This window comes from Bos indicus x Bos taurus, chromosome 23 (genome assembly GCF_003369695.1).
Source record: "Bos indicus x Bos taurus breed Angus x Brahman F1 hybrid chromosome 23, Bos_hybrid_MaternalHap_v2.0, whole genome shotgun sequence".
NCBI lineage: Eukaryota > Metazoa > Chordata > Mammalia > Artiodactyla > Bovidae > Bos > Bos indicus x Bos taurus.
Genome location: NC_040098.1, coordinates 39,462,634 through 39,476,347, shown reverse-complemented (window position 1 = coordinate 39,476,347; position 13,714 = coordinate 39,462,634).

Sequence of the window (13,714 nt, the reverse complement as noted above, 5' to 3'; positions counted from 1 at the left end):
TTTACTGTTCTCAGAAGAACAATACAGATCAGTGTGACTGACATCACAAGAACCAAAGATTTTACTTTCATGGAAACGTTTCAAAAAGTCACAGTGGATGTGCTAACCCGGCTGGGGACACAGGTACAATTTTCTTCTCTCCGTATCATTTTTTCTGACTAGGCGGGCAGCTGAATGATTCTGTAAGTGAGAGACCATTGTGATAGAAAACAAGGTGATGACTTGCCTCATACAGGATGGAATTGACACACAATCACCTTGGAGAGATGCAAATGCCAAAAACACAGTTGGAATTTTGATGAGTAATAATTATTAAATCTGAATAATTGAGTATATCTATTCTTAGGAATTATTTGACCCAATAATTATTACCCAGGAAAATTAAGTGTGTGTTTGAAATCCACATTTTATCGCCAATAACGAGCCTGTCAATTCCATCCCATTAGCCAGTTTTTCTTACAGGCTAGTGTTAATATTAAAAAGACACTGGAAATCAGTTCATAACCATATATACCTATAGAATCTATGGATTATAGCCTATCAAAATAAGTGACTACTTATGTATGGAACGTCTAACAACCTGATTCATTTAAAAAACAAATATAATCCAACCAGATAGCATTTCACACCTTTCATTCCAACAGTTTCATGACAAGAAAAGAAAAGGCATTTGGCATTATGAATTTCTCGCAGCATTGAGAATAGGGGAATGTGCTAGTTTGTGGCAACAGTAATGCAGTAGAAAGTACAGAAGTCTTGCAGTTAGACAGCCTGGTTCTTATCTGTCATGATTCAAATCCGTGACCTTAAGAAAGTTATTCACTTACTATTCTAAAGCTTATTTTATTTAACTATGACAAGAGGGAGGCGAGACATAATAATCAACTAAGAGGGTTGTGAAAATAAAATAAGATATATAACCTGTAATATGTAAAATATATAACATGTTTGGCCCATCATGGAAGTTCAGTCATTTCAGCATCCCTTCCCCTATTTATGTGAGAGATCACCGACTCCAGATTTGGGTGCATATGTCCAGACCACAAGTCTTGAGTGTTGTAAATGTCATTGCTCCCCTTAATTCTCAGAACCATTTTATTCTCATAACCATTTCATTCCCTTGGTTATGAGGAGACTGGAGATCTGAGAAAGACCCTCGCCCGGTTCACAGAGCTGGTCAACGACGGAGGCAGGATTGAACTCTATCTGAATCAGAGTCACTTGTCCAGGCTGTTTTACATCTCCCAACAGGAGGAATCTGCTTCACTGGGCAACTTCACTAGAGTGCCAGAGACAAGGGCCCTACCTCAATAAAAGAAAAGTAAAAGAAAATAAAAATTAAGCCATTTAACTAATAATTCATGCCGAACTATATGTAGAGTAGAATTCAGCGGTCACATGGATTTTTCAAAATAAACTGATATTTCAATAATAATTTTTGCTTGTAGCAACTACTTTATGTTGTGTTTCCCTATTCACTGGCATTAAAAATGTTGTTATTGCCACAAGGCAACTTTAAAAGGAAAGTTGAGAAGAGCACCAAGCTGGGGCAGAAACAGATAAGTCACCAGGCAGAAGCAGGAATTACCCAAAGCTGGCCTGATGCCGGAAACAGCTACAGTGGCTTTCATTATATTTAGTTCATCTTATTTCAGCCGTCAAACCAGGTGGACAGAGGAACTGAAATAGAGTCCCCTAAAACTGAGTTCCCCTGCCAAGGTTATGATTCATCTCTCTGTCCAAGATCTATGCCCTTTCTTGTCCTGCCCCTGCTCTCCTAACAACTGAAGGTCATCAAAGAAAAAGCAGGGTCGGGGTGGGGGCGGGGGTGGTGGTGATGAAACCAAACAGGACCCCACAAAGCCTGCCCAGGTACAAAAATCCCTCTGTGCTCTCTGTTTCCTGTTTGTAGGAAAAAGGCTTCCTTTCCTGAGCCTTCCCGAGTTCCAAAGAGCAGACTCAAACAGCTGAGGATTAGAACAACAGAGTCACTGGGCTCTAGTTCCTCTTAAAGGGATATAGACAACAATCTGATGCATATCTTTGAGTTATTCTGCAGAAACAAAGACCCTCATCCAGGTGGAGGATGGTGATTACATGCTGACCACAAGCACTAAACCCCTGATGGGTTGCAACCAGAAGGTAGATAACTGAGAGTCTCAATGCATCACCCTGTTATCTCACAACCAACCAATCAGAAGATCCGTGAGCTGATCACGCCTCCTATGGCTCTCTCCTCTAAAATCGTCATTACAAACACTTGCCTGAAAGCCAAAAGGGGGTTCAGTTCTTTTGAGCATGAGTGCCCTGCAAATAAACCCTGACTTTGCTGCAAATACCTGCTATCAGACTTGGCTTTCTGCACTGCAGGCACACAAGCCCTTGCTCAGTAACAGAACAATTAAAGCATAAATTTATCTTTGCATGCTAAGTCGCTTCAGTGGTGACTGACTCTTTGTGACCCTATGGACTGCAGCCCACCATGCTCCTCTGTCCATGGGCTTCTCCAGGTAAAACTACTGGAATGGGTTGCCAAGCCCTTCTCCAGGGGATCTTCCCAGTCCAGGGATCAAACTCACATCTCTTACATCTCCTGAATTGACAGGCGGGTTCTTTACCACTAGCACCACTCGGGAAGCCCAAAGTTACCTTTAGGATTTTGCCAAATATTTCTCTCAAGAAGAGATGATTCAGACCTATTGTATCTTGTGTTATTCACAAGGTCAGGGCAGCCCTTGGTGACATGTTAGACCAAGTACTAAGACTAGAGGTCCTAAACTGACAACTTTCAGGTAAAAACACCATGAATTTTATTAGCAATCAGCCCATGAAAAAGAACACGTTGATTTAAACTCCAAACCAATATTTATGAATAAGCATTAAATTTAGATGATAGAGATTTTATTTAGGATGACCAGATAAAAATATAAGGCAGAAAAGGAAAAGTTCTAGATTTCAATTTGTTTTCAACATGGGTCAGTTAGCATAGATCATTGTTTTTCAAATCACCAAATAGTCTGTTTAGTGGCAATGTTGGTCATTTTAAAATAGAATAGAATAGAGTATACTGCCCATAGTAAGAACAAGTATTGTGGTAAAGTTTTACTTGTTATATATGTAAATGTGCAAGTACATTGGTTAGTACTGGGTCACACTCTCTAAGATTTCTAAGTGTGTGTTACAACAAAATTTAAAAGTTACTGATCTAGATGGTGGCTCAGATGGTAAAGAATCTGTCTGCAATATAGGAGATGCAGGAGATGCAAGGGGTTTGGTCCCTGGGTTTGGGAAGATCCCCTGGAGAAGGGAATGGCTACCCACTCCAGCATTCTTGTTTGTTTGTTTCAAGTATGTAAATTTATTGGTTTATTAAAAGGCATTATCCTGGGGGTGGGGAAGGAGAGGATGGGATAAATGGAAAGAGTAGCATGGAAACACACGACCACAGCTAACACAGATAGCCAGCAGGATTTGCTGAATGCCTCAGGGAGCTCAAAGCAGGGCTCTGTGACAACCCAGAGGGGTGGGATGGGGTGGGAGGTGGGAGGGAGGCTCAAGAGGGAGGGGACACATGTACAGAAACCAACACAACACAGCAAAGCAACCATCCTTCAGTTAAAAATAAACAAATTTGAATAAACAAGTAAAATTTACACAGAAAGTTTTAAAAAGACATTATCCTAGATTTCAAATATATGTAATATAGTATGTTTGTTTTTCTCTTTCTGACTGACTTTACTCTGAATAACAGATTCTGAGTTCATCCACCTCACTAGAGCTGTCTCAAATTCATTATTTTTTATGGCTGACTAATATTCCATTGCATATATGTACCACATCTTCTTGATCCATGGAATCACAGTCTCAGTGGAAATCACAGTGCACTGAGCTCTCCTGTCAAGGAGTCCCAGAAACGCCTACCGCTGACACGCCAGCCGTTTATCCGCTCACATGCATATGGCCTTGCCAGTCCAGAATTCTTCCCTGGAGAATCCCATGAACAGAGGAGCCTGGTGTGCTACAGTCCCTAAGCTTGCAAAGAGTTGGACGCAGCTGAGCAATTAACACTGAACTGGACTGATTTAGATAAAATCTAAGGGGACTTTTAGCTCTGAAAACCACATGATTCTGCTTTGATCCAAATTGGTAGCACCAGATCAACTTTTTGCAGACCCAGAGTTTCCTGGAGATTGCTCAGGATAGAGGTTGTTCAGGGATGGACCCCAGAAGGGTTGCTGTAACAGAGCTGCAGGGCAGCTCCACTCTCTCCCCAGGCATATTTTGTATTGTTAAGCAAAGAAATAACTCAAGGCCTACCGTGTGGGCATATGCCCCCACATCTGGAGTCAGTGATAGCCCACACAAGCAGGGGAAGGGAGGCTGAAACAACCACACTCTCACGATGAGCCAAACACAGTATATATTTGATGCATTACAAGCTATGTATGTTATTTTCTTTTCACAACCCTCTTATTTGATTATAGTTGAGTCTCTACTCCCTCTTTGCATAGTTGAATAAAATAAGCTTTAGAATAGTGAATGAGTAACTTTCAAAGGTCGTGGATTTGAATCATGATGGATTTGAACCAGGCTGTCTAACTGTAAGCCTTCTGTACTTTTCACTGCACTGCTGCCTCCGCAGACTAGCACACTCTGCTCTCCCCAATGCTGAGGGAAATGCATGATGCCAAATGCTTTTAAAAAACACAATTTGAATCTTCTTAGAGATGACTAAGGGTTTTGGGAGCTGGGTGGAACCAAATACTCCTGTTGGAAAACCTTTAAATGAGGCGTGGAAGAAGAAAAGGCAAGAATGTAGAGAGAATCATAGACAGATAAGGTCCCTGATACCAGACACATCCTTTCAGAACTACACGCTGAGAAACAAAGTTTAAAAGAAGGGGGTTGGGGTGGGAATGCTGAATTCAGCTTTCACCAAGTAATGAACAGCTGGAGTGTTTCTGCATGATTTACCCTAATGTAACAAGTTTGGAATTTTTAAGTTTTGGGGAGGAGAGAAGAGATGAAGTTCATGTTAGTTCTTGGTTATCTTTGTAGTAGTTACCCTTTGACACCTAGGAATCTTCAGCTTGCAAATCTAGATAATTGCAAGCCGTTCCCCAGAGCTTAGAGCATTAACGTTCCCACCTAAGGACCCTTGGCCCATGGAAAGGGACCTCTGGGGTGTGGAGGTGGGTCTTGGCTTTCTGGGCACAGCCCACACCTCTTCACCAAGCACTGGAGTAGCATTTCAATGAGGACAAGTTCACAGGAGAAAACTTCCTCACACACTGAGCTTCTGGTTCACTCAAATTTCTATCTGGGGGATCCTGGAAAACACCGAGGAGACGGGACAGATGTGCTAGCAAGCCATGAGCATCTGGAGAGTTTAGCTGAGTGGTTCAGCATCCACTCCAGAGGTTTGATGACCTCTTCTCATCTGCAGTGACAGAAATGTCTATTCCCAGACTGGCAGGGCCCCAACCCGCCAGGTCACAGTTCTAGGCGGAAGATGAATGGTACTGTTACAGGCTTGCCGTGTTTTAAAGACTTTGCTCAGGCAGCAAATTGGCCTGAGTAAACTGTGAAGCTGCTGAATCTGATTCCAATGCCCCCGTGAGATAGTTTCAGTGCCCATGAGGGGAGGGTAAAGAGGGTGTGATTCTCCCCAATCAAGAGACTAAATAGCAGCTGTTCCCATAGGCAAGCAGTACAAATGACTCTGCTTCTGAGATAGGCTTACAACAAATCCAAGCTAATCTTTGTGAAACTGTGCTCTAAATGATTAGTGTTAACACGCATTTACTAAGACAGTTGCATTATTTTCTCTCCTCAGGATTTCAAAGCCCAGCAAACCCCTCTCACCCGCCCTTCTCCTTACTTTGTCATTCCACTGCAGCATCTTTTTTGCACTTCTACAAAGAAAAAAAAGCCAAGAATCTGCACAAAGATGAGGCTGTTAGAAAAAAAGAAAAAACTTCATTCCTATTCAGGGCATGGACTGCAGATTCTACCCAATTATTTAGGAGAAATCAGTAGGTGACTTCAAGCCACAGGAGTTATGCAGGCAGACCAAATCCTTGAATCTATCATCTCTTAACATTCAGGAGGTGAGAGAATGAGCTAGAAGTCCAACTCAAGGTCTCAGGCTGTCTGTAAGATTTCTCTTCTTTCTGCCAGTGGCTTCTTAATTCAAACAGAGCCAGCTTTCCTAAAGGTTCCCTTCCATTATCCTAGTCTATACTCAGAATTGCATCCCACAGCTTCCAAATTCTATATGATCCAAATCCGGCCCAACTTGGTCACTTTTGTAATCTGATAAAGAATTATGTACAGGTTGTGATAAATGATTGATTAAAAAACAAAAAGGTGTCCATCATCTGCCCAAATAATATTGGAGAACTATTGAGACACTGGTTACTTTTATCTTGCCTCCATAAAAAAAAAAAAAAAAAATTATGGCGGCAACTTGATAGTTGAGAAGGAGGGAAAACAACAATCGGAGGAATAGAAGAAGGAAGTTTTGACTGTTTCAATGAGGGAGAAAGGGCTGTTAAGTATGGCTGTGTCCCTTTGCTGTTCACCTGAGACTATCATGACATTGCTAACTGGCTATTTGTGCATGCGTGCGTGCTAAGTTGCTCCAGTCATGTCTTAACTCTGTGCGACCCTATGGATTGTAGCCTGCCAGGCTCCTCTGTCCATGGGATTCTCCAGGCAAGAATACTGGAGTGGGTAGCCATTCTCATCTCCAGAGGATCTTCCCCACCCAGGGATGGAACCCGGGTCTCTTGCATAGCAGGCAGATTCTTCACTGTCTGAGCCACCAAGAAAGCCCAGAATTCTTGCCCAGAGAATTCCATGGACAGAGGAGATGCTAACTGGTACACCAGTACAAAATAAGAAGCTTAAAAAAATAAAACAAAATATTAACATTCATTTTTAAATAAACAAAAGAAGACCGGAGAGGTTAGATGAATTACTACATGGAAAATGTGCCTGCTCTCTTTTCCTTAGATATTCCTTAGACATCTGTCAATATCCCTCACCCTCAATCTGTTGCTCTTCTGTTCTTTTCCTCTTCTCCCCAAGAGACACAAAATTTAAAAAGACACCTCAATGTCAGGGTCCCAGCAAAAAATGTATCAGAAAACTGCATAATCTATAAAGAGCAGGATGAAGTAAGATGCCTAAGCTGTCATCCTGCCTGGGCCATTGTGAGAGAGCTGCTATGCGAGCTCCTAAGTAAGCAGAGACAAGGATCTTTCTCTTTTTTAATGTTTATTTGGCCAAGCCAGATCTTAGTAGAGGCACACAGGATCTTCCTTGCACTATGTGGAATCTTTCTTTGCGGGGCACCATGGAATGTAGGATCTTAGTTCCCCAACTAAGGATGGAACCTGTGTCCTCTGCATAGCAAGGTGGATTCTTACCCACTGCACCACCAGGAAAGTCCCAAGAATAATTTTTTGTTCAATACACCTTTCCTCCCAGCCAGTTTGGCAGTATACATGTATATATTATATGTATATAATTGCCTCTGTCAAGAGAAATAGGAACAATAAAATGGTTTGCGGTTTTGATGTCCAACCACAAAAAAATGGTATGGTTTTTGTGTCTTAGTTTCAAGGCAAGTATCAGTACATTGTAAACCTGGGCTGCTTCACTCATTGATATCTTCTGTTGAATGGATCTTTCATTCATTCGTTGGGGTTTGCTTCATCTCTTTTGACTAAAGTTTGTGCATATGCAGCGCTTCTCTGCTCTTCACAAATTCTTTAGGCATGTCTCCCTATCTGCAGTTTTTGAATCAAGAGCAACCTGATGGCTCTATTCACAAATGCTCTGACTTTTCTGAAAGGTTCAAGTACAAGGTTTCAACCAACTCCCTTTTACACTGAAATTTCTCTGGGGAGATCATGGTTCTGGGAGCTAAGACTCAGAGCAAGAGACAGACATAAAACCTATGTTTGTATGACACAGAGCCAGTCACTTTTTAAATAATTAATCAATTGTTCAAGAAAAATATTCTAGCCAATGAAGACGTCTATCAGAAAAGCTGTTTGGAAAATTCTTTGTAAAGAAAACCATCATGTATGTGATTTTTGTTTATTATTTGTCCTAGAAATACAGACTTAGAAATACAGACGTTAGTTAGAGATATGTGGAAGAAATAACAGATAAAAGGAATTCAACACATATTTTGAGGGATCTGGAAAAAATGTGTTTTCAGTGAATATTCTATGGATGTAGTGAATAAAAATTACGAATTTGTATGTCTTAAAAGACACTTGTCCCTTGGAAGAAAAACTATGACAAACTTAGACAGCATATTAAAAAGCAGAGGTGTCACTTTGCTAACAAAGATCTGTATAGTCAAAGCTATGGTTTTTCCAGTAGTCATGTACAGATGTGAGAGTTGGACCATAAAGAAGGCTGAGCACTGAAGAGTCTAGTCCGTAGGACTGCAAGGAGATCAAACTAGTCCATCCTAAAGGAAATTAACCCTGAATATTCATTGGAAGGACCAATGCTGAAGCTGAAGTTCCAATAATTTAACCACCTGATGCAAAGAGCCAACTCATTGGAAAAGACCCTGACACTCAGAAAGATTGAAGGCAGGAGAAGGGGATGATAGAGGATGAGATGGTTGGATGGCATCACTGACTCAATGGACATGAGTTTGAGCAAACTCTGGGAGATGATGAAGGACAGGGAAGCCTGGCCTGTTGCAGTTCAGGGGGTCACACAGAGTTGGACACGACTGAGCAACAACAATGTCTTAACAAGATTTCAACAAAAGAAATATGACATAAGGTAACTAAGACAGATTTTTCTTTTAAAGTGAAAATTAGATTTTAATTTATTTTTGTTCTTTGCTCTATGATTTCCCCGTGTCTTCCTTTGCCTTTCTCCTTTAAAGGGCAAAGTAACAAAATTCCAGAGTCCAGGTGGACTCTTTAAACTCAGTCTTCACTTAGTCCTTCCTGACATACACTCTGATGTAAAGGGAAACACCAGCTTTGTTTTTTCCAAGTTCTGCCCTTGCTGCTGCTAAGGCGCTTCAGTCGTGTCCGACTCTGTACGACCCCATAGACGGCAGCCCACCAGGCTCCCCCGTCCCTGGGATTCTCCAGGCAAGAACACTGGAGTGGGTTGCCATTTCCTTCTCCAATGCAGGAAAGTGAAAAGTGAAAGTGAAGTCGCTCAGTCGTGTCTGACTCTTAGCGACCCCATGGACTGCAGCCTACCAGGCTCCTCCATCCATGGGATTTTCCAGGCAAGAGTACTGAAGTGGGGTGCCTTAGTCTACTCTCAATTAAAACATTCAGGGACTGGTTATCCATGTAGTGAAGTGTGTGGGATTTGTCAGTGTCCTCTGTCTTCCCTTTATTCCTAACTTTTACACTTTTTTTTTTTTTTTTTTCTCATTAGCACTGCACTCTGACCACAAATGAAGGAAGGGACAGTAACAGCAGTTCAGTATTTTGGTAGAAAGATCAGCTGTAATAAAAATTAAAAGGAGTGTCTTGAATAAGGTACAAGACCATCTGGGGTTTTTACATTTTTGTGATTAAGAGGTGATTAAGCTGTGTTCTACTATAACCACCAGTAAAATGAAGATGGAAGAACTAACTCTCTTGAGCTGCAACATCTAATTGAATTCTGGGGATAGTCCAAAACAGGCCACTGTATAAAGAGATAAACCAGGGTCTTCTGTTTTCTCCTTTCTCCCCACCCACCTCTAATGAAGGGGTAGCTGCTCCGTGTAAATTTTTAAGAACAAATTTGAATGTTCTTCCTCTACTAATAAGCACCCAGACGACCAAATACAGACATTACTCACACAATATCAGCACTGCTGAAACTACAAACACATCATTTTCTATTGCAAGCTGAGCAAGAAACAGCTATTTTTATGAATCTGCAGAGTGGTTTGATCGTGTACAAAAGGAGAGAGTGAAAATCACACCAGGGTGAAAATCATATTACACACATGAAGAAGATGACTTAACAGTCTGTGCACAAGTATTAGATATGGAATGAAGTTCATCTGAGCCCTTGGCTGTGAGAGAATCATTTCCTAGGTAGGTTGATAAGAAGTCTAGGGGTCCCCAAGGAGAGAGGTGTCTGGAATTCTCAAGGAGGAAAAAAGGACAAACTTTTTTTTCCTCTGCATTCCTTAGCATTATGTATCCTGCCTGAGGACAGTCTCTGGATTAAACCTGGCTAATCATGTCATCTTAAAATGTAAATTATGGGAGTAGGTCTGGTCTTTACAAGGATTATATAACAATAATGTATCCTGCCTGAGGACAGTCTCGGGATTAAACCTTCTGGCTAATTCTGTTATCTTAAAATGTAAATTACAGGAGTAGGTCTAGTGAGGTCTTTACAACCTCCAGACATTCTTTGGATTCATTGAGAGTATATAACCCCATTGCTAACACTAGCAAGGGGGTACCCTTTCTACCCACTTCTGATGTCTATGTCAGAAGTTTCTCTATCTCCTTTATACTTTAATAAAACTTGATTACACAAAAGCTCTGAGCGATCAAGCCTCATCGCTGGCCCCGGATTGAATTCTTCTCCTCAGGAGGCCAAGGATCCCAGAGTCTTTGCGTGGTTCAACAAAAACCTTTCAGCTGCAGCAATATACTCTAAGACTTTTCACTAGAAATATATTGTTAAGAAGTAAATATTTTATGCTTGATGTCATGATGGTGATTTTTTTTTTCTTTGGTCTTGGTTTTCTGTATTATTTTAGATCAGTTGTTATTAGGACTTTGTCAAGAAATGTGTTTGAATAACTAATAACTGGTGTCTACTCTTCTAAGAGTTAACCCCCCTCTTATAAAAGCAAAAGCAGAATTTTATATATAACTACTTCCTTGGTACGGTTCACATTCATTATGGCATTGGAAAAGGTTAGAGAAAGCCACGGGGTGTTGTTTTAGGATTAAATGAAACAACATAAAAAACAAATATGAAATGATGGCCACACACTAGATGCTCTATGAACGTTAGCTGTAAACGTAATGTATTTCCAAAGCCTGATGTTTCTTTTTCCTGAATGGACTGTTCCACTTGTGCTTTTCCATTTTTCCTCATTCAGTGATGTCAGGATGAGTAGTTAATTGGTCCAGCCCCTTTCAATCTTTGTCCTCTCTATCTCTGTCTCACTTTCCATATATAAAATGCATTATGTAAAGTTCAAAATGAAAAAACCAAAGTTACCAGTTAGAGAAGAATAACTGCTGGAGATTCTTATCAGAGAAAAATACACTTACCTTTTTTTGTTTGACCCATTAGATTTTTAATCATGTTTGGTGAAAAAGGAGGGAGGAGCAAAATAGAAAATTAAACCCTATACTATTTGCATGGGGAAATTTTGAATTAATATAATGAACAACTTCATCATTAACATAAAATGAACTTAGTTTCAGACACTGTAATCTGTCTCAATGTCCTCCATCTGCTTATTGGACTAAACTGTGTAAGTATGTATTACTGGGAAAAACTAATATTTATCTTGTAAAGTATGATTTTCGACTTGGAGGGTGCCTAGATTAAATGCCTAGTGATTAAAGGAAAATATCTGGTATCTTTCTAATACACCCATGTGTCTTTACTAACAGTTGATCTGACGGAAAGTGATCACTTTAATATTTCAGGAGATCAGGTTTAGATATGCATATGCATACATGTGTATACATATACATACACATGTGTGTGCTTGGTCGTTCAGTCATATCCGACTATCTGCAACTCCATGGACTATAGCTGCTGGACTCCTCTGTCCATGGGAATTCTCCAGGCAAGAATATTGGAGTAGCTTGCCATGACCTCCTCCAGGGGATTTTCCCAACCCAGAGATAGAACCCAGGTCTCCCACATTGCAGGCAGATTCTTTACCATCTCAGCCGCCAGGGAAGCCCATACATACACACACACACATGTATAGACTGATGCACATATCCACTTGTACCCACACAATCATATGTCCAAAGAAAGAAAATTATACCGAAAATACAGTGTCCTTTAAAAAAATCATCAGGCCTCACAGTTGATGTTTTTGGCAATCCTATCTATGCAAGCAAGTGCCACCTGGACAAGACGTACAATGTCTCTGTTACTGGAAAAGTACCCTTGCGTGCCTTTCCAAATTCCCATTCTCCAGAGACCAGTTACTTTCTAAGTTCGATCACGGCAGACGAGTTTAGTCTGTCCTCGGAATTCAAATGAGTGGAAAAATGCAGTATGTTTTCTTATGTCTCTGGCTTCCTTTACTCAACATAACAATCATTTTATGTTGTTGAGTTTATCCTAATTTGTTTCTTTTTATTGGCACAGTACATGAATAATCCAAAAATTATTTACCCATGTTCCTCTTGATAATTATTTGGTTTGTTTTTCTTTTCTGGCTATTCACAATGAAGCTAATACCAACATCTTATAAAAGATATTGTTTGGACATATGTTTTTAGTTTTCTTGAATAAATACCTAGGAGTGAAATTACTGGATTAAGGGTAAGAACATGTCTAACTTTATAAGGAGCTGCCAAACTGTTTCCAGTATGGTTGGATCACTCCTATCAGTGAAGTATTAGTGATCCAAATGTTCCACATTCTTGGAAATATTTGGAATTGCTAGTCTTTTTTCTTTTCAGTCATCATAATTGGTGTAAAATAGTACCTCGTTATGGATTTGTTTTTCCCTTGTAACTAATGATGTTGAATATATATTAATATGTTTATTGCCCTTTTTGAGAAATATATATTTAAATCTTTTAATCATTTTATATTAGTTTTTGTTTTCCTTTTATTGTTGTTTTGTAGGAGTTCTTTATGTATTTTGGATAAAATTCTTTTGTGAAATCTATCCATTACAGGTACATTTTTCTAGGCTTAGACTTGCCTTTCCATGTTTAATGGAGTGTACAATAAGAAGACTGTTTTAATTTTGATGAATTGCAATTTGTTCATTTGTATTTTGTGGCTTCCGTGGTGGCTCAGAGGTTAAAACATCTGCCTACAATGCAGGAGACCTGGGTTCGATCCCTGGGTCTGGAAGACCCCTTGGAGAAGGAAATGGCAACCCACACCAGTATTCTTGCATTTCCAGTAGACTTGCCTTTCCATGTTTAATGGAGTGTACAAGAAGAAGACTATTTTAATTTAGATGAATTGCAATTTGTTCATTTGTATTTTATCTGAGAAATCTTTGCCTGTCTCAAAATAACAAAAATACTCCTATATGTTTTCAGCTAAAAAGTTAAATGATCAAAAATTAGTTATCTGTGTGTGGGTGACCCTTTTCCTAGACTATTCTGTTACACGGATTCATTTTTCTGTCTGAATACCAATACTACACTACCTTGATTACTGCCACTTAACATGTTTTAAAAGTATATAATCTTAATCCCCCAACTTTATTCTAATATTGTAAAGTAATTAGCCTCCAATTAAAATAAATTGATTAATTTTTAAAAAGTAGTTTGACTACTCAAGGTACTTTGTATTTCATATGAAACTTAGAATCAATTTATCAATGTCAATCTCTACCAAAGCTGCCCCATAACTCCTGGGATATTGATAGGACTACACTGATATGATAGATGAACCTATGGAAAATTGACAGTTTAAAAATATTGAGATTTTTGATCTGTGTACAGGGAATATCCTTCCATATATTTAGACTCTCTTTCATTCT